General features: G+C 50.3%; 1 long non-coding RNA gene across 1 annotated transcript in view; it reads left to right on the plus strand.

Annotated features, from left to right (window-relative positions):
• Nucleotides 1-368: 368 nt before the first annotated feature.
• Nucleotides 369-13,473, plus strand: part of LOC147698740 (uncharacterized) — a 132,148-nt gene continuing 119,043 nt past the window's right edge. Inside the window, exon 1 of the long non-coding RNA XR_015299361.1 lies at nucleotides 369-468. This is a non-coding gene — a long non-coding RNA (uncharacterized LOC147698740). The remainder of the gene's footprint in view (nucleotides 469-13,473) is intronic.

Consider the following 13,473-nt stretch of genomic DNA (forward strand, 5'->3'; position numbering starts at 1 on the left):
CCCGCCCTATATAAACTTGCAAAATTAAGAATACAGTTGAGACACCGCCCAAACCCACTGAATTCTCTCTCTTTGGAGTGACTCGAAATATTGAGACATGAAAGCATCATTGGAAAAAATACACGAGCCTTTACCAGGAGAAGGAAGGTTCAGGGCGGACAGAATGTGTGTATTTCAGCTGCACACGTGTTTGTTGACTTATTTATAGAATGTGTTTCGGGCGCGCAGGCCCCCGCCGGGGGGCGCTGCCGGACGCCTGCTGCAGCCTGCTCGGGGACGGCATGCACTGCAGCGAGGCCCGCCTCCCAGCTCCGGAGAGGCCGCTCCCTGCCCGAGGGGGAGTTGCCACGTCCCCTGACCTGAGGCGGGGAGCAGAAGGAGGGCCGTCCGAGCGCCAGCCGCCGCCTGCGGGCAGAGGACAGCGCCAGGCTGCGGGAACAGCCGGTGGATCCGCCGGGAGAAGCCGAGGTGAGGGAGCGGGGCGACGCGCTCGGAAGGGGCGGTGCGGGGCACGCTGCCGCCGCGGACACACTATTCCCTGTGGTGGGGCACCAGAGCGGGGCTGCGGGCTGCACGCATTCTTGGTATGGGACCTTTGTGGCAGGACGGCGAGTGCGGGGCACTTCCTTTGGCGGAAGCGTGCACCAGTGCGATGGGCGTCTCCGAGTAAACTTTCTGCTACTTTCTGTTTAGCTGCTAAAGAAACTTGAGCAGGCTCCGCGGTGCCCGGGCCTCCCCCCTCCACAAACTCCTCCATACACTCGGGGTGGCAGACAGTGTGCACCAGGGCACTTCCTCCAGCTGCGCATATCTCTCGCCGACGATCCCCTTGTCACTCGGGAGCTGCTGTGTGCACCAGTGCGCCCCCCTCAATGTGCACACAGTCCAACTGAAGCTCCCCTGGGAATCCCCAGACTGCAGTGTGCACCAGTGCACCCCTTAAGGTGCACCCGGTCCAACTGAAGCTCCCCTGGGAATCCCCAGACTGCAGTGTGCACAGCCCCACTGGCCACCACCCCTCAGGGCACTCATAGCCCCACCATAGACCCCCCCCCCCCTCCCCCCGAAACTCCCGGGCTGCAGTGCGCACCCGTCCAGGTGCACTCGTGATTCATCCGTACTCCCCTCTTCTACAGTGCACAGCTGCACTCATGGTGCCGCTGAAGCTCTACCGGGCTGTATTGTGCACAGCCCCTCAGCGGCACTCCCCGGCCCATCTGTTCCCCATCTCAGCCACTGTCAACATTTGACACATCTCCTAGGGGGAGGGTGGGTGGGTGTGTGTTGCAGGAAAAGTACTATTACATTTGTTTTTTGATTCTGATTACTTCATTGTAGGTACTCTCAATACAAGTGAAACATAAAGTGCCCAATCACCATTAAGCGTATTCATCTCCCATTACTTGGCGAACAATTGGCTTAGCGCAGTAGTTTAACAACATTTCTCTAATAATAACCATCCCACCAGTAGTTAATGTATTTTGTTTAATTTCGTCGCTGTCGTAATCCCCCCCCTCCCCCTCTCGCCTCAAAGTTTGGCTAAGAAGGAAGAATCCGCCCTACTAATTCAGGGAGAGTTGTCACGTTGCAGGCACACCTGCTTTGTACACGAATGGCAACCCCAGGCACTGACGCTGTACACATCAGTTGTCCCCTTTGTAGTATTTTGTATGATCTGATCTTTGATGCAGATCACAAGAACACGAGTGAAGATACAAACGGCAAACCCTGAACGGGTTTAGATAACACTGCACATGACTAAAAGGCGTAACAGCCAGGGCTCACGTGCTGGACTTTTATGAAAACATTGGGGATTAAGCGCGCAAAGAAGCAGCTAAGTGTGTAATTTACACCTATGTCTGGTCCCCGACAACATCACAGCATTTAAGAAATACGCGTGCTGAGTTACTGCCTGTGCCGTGCTCAAGTACTTGATGTTCTTGTACTTTCTCTGCTGGGACCTGTCTTTCTAATCCTAATTTACTCGCTGTATAAAAGGCCAATGCTTCGCTTTTGAACGTTTCATGTTTTTTCACTTAACTTTTGTTTTCCTTCTATATAAATGTTTTACAAGAAATAGTTTCATTTATACCCAAAATCCGTTGAAATCGATTTTTTTTACCTTTCCTTAGATGCGTGGCCTGGTTAGTCAGGGTACATTAGCTGTAAAGAGAAGTGTGGCAAATGCCGTGTGAAGTATAACTGTGTGAGTGTTCCACGCATGCGTGTTGCAGTTACATTACTGGTTTTCCATCTTTGCTGTCTCCATTTGTCACTATTTTATTCTCTTCTCGCTTCTTTCCCCATTTCTTGCTCATGCTCTGGATTAGAAGTGACCTGTCAGTCCCCAACAGTAAGTTCTGGTGCTAACTACCTGCACGCACACATTTGCCTCTAGCCAAGTCACACTGTGCCCTCAGCTAAAGTCACCCTTTGTTTCCTCAGCTTCACTTCAGCCTCTTTCCCTTGAATGCTTAGAAGCATGTGCTCTTGGCATGCATGGTGCACAGGTATTCATTCTCCCAGGCCTCAGTGCACAGTGCCACTAGGGTTCAGTGTTATATACAACCAATGGTTTGTGTGCAGGAGCGTCTCTCTCTGTTGCAATCTCTCCATTGATGTATGTATATCTGTTGGTCTGTGTGCAAGGTTGCTTGTACGTGTTGTGTGTGCATGCATATCCGTGCGTTGTCCCTCTGTGCATGCAGTAACCTAAAGCCAGACCCACGGCCAGAAACTAAATTAGACCATATACAAAGTGCCCACAAGCGGCAAGTGGCCTTGACTAGAACTGGGCCATGGGGACATGGCTTGATCATAACAGCCAGTGCTTAACTTGAGCAGTTGGCTTCCGGTGCTCAGAACCAGCTCTTAATTGTCAACAACAGCGCTTGTGATAGTCTGCCACACGATGACGCTGTCTTGCTAATTTAGAGATGACCACAACAGTTAACTATTAATTCAATATACATCAAAAATGACTATTACCAGCCACCCAAGCCATTTTTGACAGCTTTGGCGGCCTGAACTAGTCCGAATTGTCACACTTGTAAGACTGTGGTGGTTAGTAAAGTTACTATCATTGGCAGAAGCAATATGTGGTGAAAGCTGCAGTGGTCTCCTAACAAGGTCCCAGGCAATTAATAATATTATTATTTTTTTTTTTAAACTAAGCATTGATGACCGCCCCTCCTGCTTTAAAAGTGTCCATCCCACTAGAAAACTGCCAGAGGCATAGCTTTCCCGGCTGTGGACAAACACATTGGATTGTCAACACAACAAGTGTCTGTGAAGCCCACATCCACACCTCAGTGCTGTTTAACAGATTCTATTTACTACCCCAAATGATTCTCATTTTATTGACCTTGGCCTCAGACCTAGGACAGCAAATTCAATCAATCAAATTATTTGTAGAGCGCACAAATCACTCATGAGTGTCTCAAGGCGCTGAGTGGGGGTAGGGGTGCATCTACTGCTCGAACAGCCAGGTCTTGAGAAGTCCCCTGAAGGTCAGCAGGTCTTGGGTCTGTCGCAGCTGTGTGGGAAGGGTGTTCCACGTCTTGGCTGCGAGGTACGAGAAGGATCTGGCACCGGTGGAGATCCTGTGGATGCGTCGGACTGCGGCAAGGGCGAGGACGGCGGAGCGCACCTGGCGATTCTGTGTGTAGAAGGTGAGACGCTTGTAGAGGTATGCTGGTCCGGTGTTGTGTAGTGCCTTGTGGGCGTGCGTGAGGAGCTTGAAGGAGATCCTCACCTTGACTTGGAGCCAGTGCAGGTCCCTCAGGTGGGCAGTGAAGTGGCTGTGGCGGGGTATGTCGAGGATGAGGCGTGCGACATTTACTTAGAGCGTTCACGATAATAATAAAGGCTTTCAATTAATGAACCATAAATTCAAGTTTAAACATCATTAACATATGGACAAAATATTACCTTAACTGCAGACAGTGCTCTTCCCTGAACCATTATGTGGTACTGCAAACTGCCAGCCAAAGGGGTTGTGCTGCAGGGGGTTGTGTCTACTTGTGCCAAGACAAAATACACAGGAAAACTTGTTGCCCTTGACCCCAAACAAAATGTCCTGAGAGCCACGCTATAGGTATTCCACATCCCTGCCCATCAACAAACTGACATTGATGCTGAAACTACAATAAGCACTTAACATGGACACTAAAGTAAAATACTAATCAAACTGTGACAAGGATGTTGCTTGCCATCACATGCCAGACAGCACTCTGTCAAACACAAAAACAGAGCATAAAAGGTATGAATTAAATCTTCACCTTGCTCTTACCAAAACCACAGAAACTGCTTGAAAGCATATCTGCACTGGAAAAACGTTGTGATTGTACTCATGGCGGTGAAGAACAATGGTAGTGGTGGTATGAAAGTGGCAAAGTGAATGGGACAACATGGTAAATAGTTACAGCACAGTTAGGTTCATCTCATATTTTTTTTAGTATTTAAGCACGACATTGCTCCTACTGCTCTGACCAGTGCTGTTGTCTTTTAAGTCCCCTGAACAGTTATCAACGTTGTCCCATGCTTTTTCTGTCTGGTTTGACAGTCCAGCTGTCTGCATTCCTGTTATTATCAGTCTGTACATAGACTGGCCTTTGGCTCCACCCAGAGGTGAATTACCCTTTCACCTCATGCTATTGGCCCTTTGGCGTTACCACTTGACCTCTTATGAAGTGTTTCCATTGTAATGCATGAGGGACTATCTGACTTCTGAAAATCAAGCCCTAAATTACCACACTTTTTTTTATCTCGTAGATGCATTGTATACAGGAAACAATCTTTTTTGTTGTTGTTGTGCTGCAGCAGGCTTTTCTTTAGGCACATAGGTTATTTGTGATGTATGACACTGAAGTGCGAATTGCTCACCATTCCCCCAATAATGGAATGTTTTGGGTTTGTACAGACAGCATTTCTAATTGTAACATACCTAAAAGGTGTGTGAACTCCAAATGCTCACCCTCGTATGCTGTAAAAGGTAAGGATTTGCCAGCCAATCCATATATTCATGGCCTGTCAACTCTATTGTTGGGTATGGTTGGATTGTGATATTGACTGAACGGTCCTTACTTGCTGACCCATGTAAAAATGCAGACTAGTGCAGTTATAAACATGCAGAAAGTTTTTGCTTCTGGTAGAACTCTAACTTGTATGATTTGTTTTCTTTTTTGTCTACATATATGCTGGTAATTAAAAGCATTAAGACTGCTGTTTGGGAGGCTCATGATGCATGGCTGTCAATCCAATTGAACCACATCATGTGTAGAACATGCTATTCTAATGCGGAGACTGAAATCTATGTATTACAACTTATTCTGAAGTTATTGATATTTTACACAGCAGAATACATAATTAATGATTTATTCATGTAATAACTTGGACAACTTCAGAATAGATTGTTATGGATAGGCATTGATGGACTTGTTATGAACAGGCAGCAAGGGAATTGTTTTTAGCAGAATGTAGAAGTATTAGATGTGTTTAAACTGCAAGGTTTTAGGGTTTAATTTTCGAAACTGGTGATAACCTACATTTAATCGACTGACCACTGTGCAAGTAAAAGCTGAATCTTGCAGCTTGAACTAATTTAAGCAACTCGTATACTGGTTTGTGTGTGATTAGAAGTGGGAGAAAACTTTGAGTATGTAAAAAAAAAATTGAACTAAAAAAAAAACATAACACTTTTTTTGTCATTGTCCATTACAGAGCTTTTGCCACCTACTGCCATATGAGCGAAACTTGGTATGAGGCTTTGTTTTGTACTCAAATTAAAGTAAATACAACCAGCCAAACAGTTGTTTCTGTAGACAAGGTAATTTGCTCAGTCTTGAAGCAACACAAGCTACAACTAATGTGATAGTTGTTGGACACACATTGCATTTCACAAGTGTAAGAAATGACCCCATTTTGTCATGCTCCATGAATGTTTGCATGACTGGATTTGCTGGCTTTAGAACTCTGGGCGCTTTACCACTGCTAAACTGTAGTTAAGTACCCGTGTTCCCCTCTAAAACATATTCTGTTATTGTGTCACTGATAATAATCTCTTTTGCGTGATTTAAAAGTAAACCATTGCAAGTACAAACATTTAAAAGGTTCAAGATTGCATTTATAATGTTAAATTCATTAAAAGTCAGTATGTATAGATGATAACAAATGAAACTCCAATTTAAAAAGTCATATTCATAAAAAGCCAGCAACAGCAAGTAAAATTTGGCAGCATTATTCCAATGGGGGGTCGCAGACTCTGGGCAGCTCAGTAAGTTTTTTTGCAGCGCGCTCCATGAATCTTACTAGGGCACAATTTAATTTAGTGTTCCTAGGGTCGAAACAGGCCAAAACTGCTGCTCTACAGCTTCTAATCATGTTTCTATTCCAATGATGCTTGAGTAGGGCCCGTCTGTCAATAGTAGAGGGCACAGGCATATGATGTGTATGATGTCTTCTTTGTGGGTCCCACAAAGTCGACATTGAACTTTTCCATTTTGGCCAGTGAGTCAACAGGTTAATAACTCCCAGTCTCAGTTTAAAAAAACTTAGTTTCATCCGAGCACTAAACAATATAGTAAGGTACGTCTGTGGAATTAGCAAGGCATAGGATTGAAGGGTCATCCACCCATGACTTCTTTTGGCAAGGCTGGCTTTGTCTTCCACTATTGATAATTGTTTGGTGCTGATTTTCGCTAGCCTTTTAAATTCCATCTGACTGGTGTGCAAGTTCCAGGGGTCATTTAGGCACGGGGTTTTTAAGCCTTTTGACCAGTATTCATGTCCTGCTCGCCATAAGTTATCAATGCTGGCCCACAAATGGTATCCTAAACTTCCCTCCTTTGATAACCTCAATTTGTGACAGCACACGAGGAAAGACATGGCTCTGGCCAATCGTTGTTTGCAGATGCCAAGTTCCAACCTAATTTGTGCTGGTGATATATGGTTTGGTAATTTGAACACAGACCTGTAGATCTTAGTAATTATTTTGGCCAGATGGTCACTGTCCAATCCTTTTAAAGCTTCGCTGCCGTAAGTTAAGGTAGGAATGATTTTTGCCTGAGCCACCTGTAGTGTGGGTGCAAGAGTAGGTCCTTGTAGTTTCTTTTGAATTAGTCCGATTGCAAAAGCGAGTGCCGTACCCTTCCTTTTTTGCTCTTCTAGTTGTTGGAAATCCCTATTTGGCCTGTTCATCTTCCCTATAAATCAGCTGTTAATGGTGTATTTAGAGCATTTACAGCATGGAGAGTAAAATGCCATATGTGGGCTGCAATGGGTATTTACACCACCCACCTTTGACAAAAATATATTTCTGCCAGGAACACTCCTGTGCTGTGGCTAGGCTGCAGTTTAAATACACTGCAGGAAAAGATGTCGGGGAAAATGTGTTTGCCGTATAGGAAAAGCATATTTTCATATACTCCTAAGTCACCCCTAAAGTATGCCTTATAAGCCCACAGAGCAGGGTGCTAGTATATAAAAATAGGGTACCCTACTTATAGGGTTTTGTGCCCTCCAAATGAAATAAAACGCAAAAGCCATTTCCACTTAAGCAAGGACTAGAAGCACGCTCCGAAGTAATTTCCTGCTTAGTTTAAAAAAACGAATTTAAAGGTGAAATCAGATTATTGATAACTTAAGCAGAAAATAACTTTAGCCTGCTTGAGCCAGAACGGGCTTAAAATCAGTTCTGCCTTTTATCACAGCCTAAAAGCTGGATTACATATCCTTGATGTGGAGCGTTATTTACTGTGGCTCAGACAACCGTGGTTTGCTTCTGTGCCCCGGAAAGTCATATGCGTGTTAACTTCTGACCTTATGCAGGGATCAGCTATCTGGGAGTGAATCCGAACAATTGGCAAATTTAAGAGCATTTTTTTAGCACAACCCCTTTTGACTTGAAGATGCCAGAGAGGGATTCTCTTATTCATCCCCAGAACCCTCCGAGACTGTTAGGCTCTGCCACAGTTGGAGGGAAAACCGGTTTTGGCCCTGGCAGGTGGGGCAGTGTGAAGAAGCAGAAGATAGGCCTGCCTGGTGGCAAACTCGGTCCTTTCGTCTTGACACAGGGGCTCCTTGGTAATTTTACAGTTGATCAAAGAGGAAATTCTATCATGGGAAATTGGGGGACTGCAAGAAAATTGTTTTTTTCCAGTCACTGTGTAATGTATAGGATAAATCTTGCACCTCTACCCCACCACCTCCTAAGAACATTCCTGGGTCTGGGTAGAATTGATCTGGTGAAGAAACACTCCTAAAAGTAAAACCTTGGACAAGGACACCCCAATTGTTGTATCTGACCTCTTCTTCATGGCTGCTGAACTGAGAGTATGCCTAGTGAACCTGTGCACTGCTGTTTTTAGGTCTCGCGTGGCGTTGGGTGCGCACTCGAGCTCGCGAGATTTAATGACTTTAGTGTACTTCACTAGCGAGGGTTAAGCCCCTCCCCTCTTCTCCATTGGCTGGCCTCCTTAATGGAGCCCTGTGGTTTAGTCGGTGCCCTGGGGTTTAGTCTGTGTAGGCCACATGTTGGGGTGGGACGGAGAGCTGCAGGCTTCGCGAGGCTCCCCCTCACTTGGGACTGCAAATATCAACAGGCCTCGTTACGACGGGGGGAGGGGGCAGTGGTGACGCGAGGCCCCCTCCCAGGGTTGCTAATCTGAGGCCTTGTCTGGCAGAGGTGGCAGCAGTTTGCGCTGCCAGGAGCAGTGTTAGGGTCCCCGGGGAGAACCATCTGCTCGCTGGGTGAGGTCATAGGCGTCTGCAGGCAGCCCGGAGCTTGCAACCCGGCGTACGCCCCAGCTACCGTGCCTCCTCCCGCATCAGTTTGCAGAGATACAATGATCAGCAGGAGTAAGTCCGACTGACTTTCTCGCCTGCCTGCGGTACCTGGAGGGACCCTTGGTAGCTGCTGTGCGGTGGTCGGGCAGCGCCAGTTGGGATACAACGGCTTTGGGAAGTGTCTGAGACTTCACCTAAGTGCGTGTGACAATAGCATCCGACAGTCCAGTGGACTGCGAGCATTGCAAGCGTCTATCCTACCAAAGTCGATTAATCAAGCCGCTACCCTAATTTGGGTTCAAAGGTGTGGACTGATTCAGAGGGCATTTGGAAGATAGTTAGGAACCTTGATGTCTTGGCTTCGGGGCGGGCACTGTTTGGCTGCATCAGGACAGGCCGTGTACCTGTGCGGGACAGGACAGATTGGCCTTTCAGTAAGTCGGCTGGTACAGTGGCTGCTGCTGCCTGATTGAGGCAGGTTTCCCGGCTTGGTAGGGGTTTAGAGAGCTGCTTTGTGGGGGCCCATGGCGTGGTCCGGCCATGCGTAGGACACATGGGCGGCCTACTGAGGGTCAGCTGGGGGTGAAGGTACAGTTGGTAGTCTGCGAGGCCCCTAGACGGCCTGCCCTTGTGATTTTTTCTGGCCGGAGTTCAGTTGAATCTTGCTTGCGTTTTGTCCGGCCTGGGAGCAAAGCGGCCACTCCTGACAAAAGACCACCACCACGTCCACCATCCCCACATCCACCACCATCCCCACATCCACCACCATCCCCACATCCACCACCATCCCCACATCCATCCCCACATCCATCCCCACATCCATCCCCACATCCATCCCCACATCCATCCCCACATCCATCCCCACATCCATCCCCACATCCACCACATCCACCACATCCACCACCACCGCCACATCCACCACCACCGCCACATCCACCACATCCACATCCACCACATCCACCGCGACATCCACCACTACATCCACCGCGACATCCACCACTACATCCACCACTACATCCACCACTACATCCACCACTACATCCAGCACTACATCCACCACCACATCCACATCCACCTCCACATCCACCACCACCCCCACATCCACCCCCACATCCACTACATCACTACATCCACCACATCCACTACATCCACCACATCCACTACATCCACTACATCCACCACATCCACCACACCCACCACATCCATCACAACCACCACCACATCCACCACCACATCCACCGCGACATCTACCACATCCAACATCACCACCCCATCCACCACCCCCACATCCACCCCCACATCCACCACCACATCCACCACCACATCCACCACCACATCCACCACCACATCCACCACCACATCCACCACCACATCCACCACATCCACCACATCCACCACCGCCACATCCACCACCGCCACATCCACCACCTCCACCGCCACCGCCACCTCCACCGCCACATCCACCGCCACCTCCACCGCCACCTCCACCGCCACATCCACCGCCACATCCACCGCCACATCCACCGCCACATCCACCGCCACATCCACCGCCACATCCACCGCCACATCCACCGCCACATCCACCGCCACCTCCACCTCCACATCCACCGCCACCTCCACCTTCACACCACATCCACACCACATCCACATTCACCGCCACATCCACATTCACCGCCACATCCACATTCACCGCCACATCCACATTCACCGCCACATCCACATTCACCGCCACATCCACATTCACCGCCACATCCACCACTGCCACATCCACTGCCACATCCACCACAACCACCACCACCTTCGCCACATCCACCTTCGCCACATCCACCACCGCCACATCCACCACCGCCACATCCACCACCGCCACATCCACCACCGCCACATCCACCACCGCCACATCCACCACCGCCGCATCCACCACCACCACCACCACCGCCGCATCCACCACCACCACCACCACCGCCGCATCCACCACCACCACCACCGCCACATCCACCGCCACATCCACCGCCACATCCACCGCCACATCCACCGCCACATCCACCGCCACATCCACCGCCACATCCACCGCCACCGCCACATCCACCGCCACTGCCACATCCACCGCCACCGCCACATCCACCACCACCGCCACATCCACCGCCACATCCACCACCACCGCCACATCCACCGCCACATCCACCACCACCGCCACATCCACCACCACCGCCACATCCACCACCACCGCCACATCCACCACCACCGCCACATCCACCACCACCGCCACACCCACCACCGCCACACCCACCACCTCCACATCCACCACCTCCACATCCACCACCACCACCACATCCACCGCGACATCCACCACCACCACATCCACCACCACATCCACCACCACATCCACCACCACATCCACCACCACATCCACCCCACATCCACCCCACATCCACCAGCACATCCACCCCACATCCACCACATCCACCCCACATCCACCAGCACATCCACCCCACAAGCACCGCCACATTCACCAGCACCGCCACATTCACCAGCACCGCCACATTCACCAGCACCGCCACATTCACCAGCACCGCCACATTCACCAGCACCGCCACATCCACCAGCACCGCCACATCCACCAGCACCGCCACATCCACCAGCACCGCCACATCCACCACTGCCACATCCACTGCCACATCCACCACAACCACCACCACCTTCGCCACATCCACCTTCGCCACATCCACCACCGCCACATCCACCACCGCCACATCCACCACCGCCACATCCACCACCGCCACATCCACCACCGCCACATCCACCACCGCCACATCCACCACCGCCACATCCACCACCGCCACCTCCGCCACATCCACCACCGCCACATCCACCACCGCCACCACCACCACCTCCACCACCTCCACATCCACATCCACCACCACATCCACCGCGACATCCACCACCACCACATCCACCACCACATCCACCACCACATCCACCCCACATCCACCAGCACCGCCACATCCACCAGCACCGCCACATCCACCAGCACCGCCACATCCACCAGCACCGCCACATCCACCAGCACCGCCACATTCACCAGCACCGCCACATTCACCAGCACCGCCACATTCACCAGCACCGCCACATTCACCAGCACCGCCACATTCACCAGCATCGCCACATTCACCAGCACCGCCACATTCACCAGCACCGCCACATTCACCAGCACCGCCACATCCACCACCGCCACATCCACCACCGCCACATCCACCACCGCCACATCCACCACCGCCACATCCACCACCGCCACCTCCGCCACATCCACCACCGCCACATCCACCACCGCCACCACCACCACCTCCACCACCTCCACATCCACATCCACCACCACATCCACCGCGACATCCACCACCACCACATCCACCACCACATCCACCACCACATCCACCCCACATCCACCAGCACCGCCACATCCACCAGCACCGCCACATCCACCAGCACCGCCACATCCACCAGCACCGCCACATCCACCAGCACCGCCACATTCACCAGCACCGCCACATTCACCAGCACCGCCACATTCACCAGCACCGCCACATTCACCAGCACCGCCACATTCACCAGCATCGCCACATTCACCAGCACCGCCACATTCACCAGCACCGCCACATTCACCAGCACCGCCACATTCACCAGCACCGCCACATCCACCAGCACCGCCACATCCACCAGCACCGCCACATCCGCCACCTCCACCACCACTGCCACATCCACTGCCACATCCACCTCCACCACATCCACCTCCGCCACATCCACCTCCGCCACATCCACCTCCGCCACATCCACCACCGCCACATCCACCACCGCCACATCCACCACCGCCACATCCACCACCGCCACATCCACCACCGCCTCCACCACCACCACATCCATCACCGCCACATCCACCACCACCACCACGCTCACCACCACATCCACCACCACCACATCCACCACCACCACATCCACCACCACCACATCCACCACCACCACATCCACCACCACATCCACCACCACGTCCACCACATCCACCACCACGTCCACCACATCTATGTGTGTGTGTGGCTCTGTGTGTGTGTGGGCACAAATGCAACAGGTCTCGCATTTGCGAGAGATTAAGGTATTGGTATTGTAAATGACAATGCCATTTATTTATCTGTTTTCAAAACCAACACATAAATAAAAAAATTGTCATATACAATGCCAATAGCTCTAACTTTTGCAAAGGCGAGAACGTTGCATTGTAAATGCTTGTTCTTTAATGCTTAAATTATTTTAAGTGCCTTTTGCCTTACAACTTACAAAAATCATGCCTCTGGTTCCTTTAACCAATTTTAGATATTTACATGCCGTTTTGTACATTAAAATGTTCTCTCTCGCTTTATTTTTTTAAATTGGTTTGGAGATTTTATTATGTTGTGCTCTTTGATTTAAAATTGCTGGTGCTGCTTGAAATTAGCACATACTTCTCTGTGCATTGCCCGCTACTTATGCTACAGTTACCCGGGTTTGAGCAGGGATTCTCTCAGAACTGTGTTTTGACCTCGCAAGAGAGAGTGTGAGGTAATTACTACCAGATTATCAAATGAATAACCCCATCCCTCACTACAAATTAGTATTTTGCAATTTCTTTCTGACAGCCTACTGGAACACTATTGAAACACAGGT

Source organism: Lissotriton vulgaris, chromosome 8 (genome assembly GCF_964263255.1).
Source record: "Lissotriton vulgaris chromosome 8, aLisVul1.2, whole genome shotgun sequence".
Taxonomy (NCBI): domain Eukaryota; kingdom Metazoa; phylum Chordata; class Amphibia; order Caudata; family Salamandridae; genus Lissotriton; species Lissotriton vulgaris.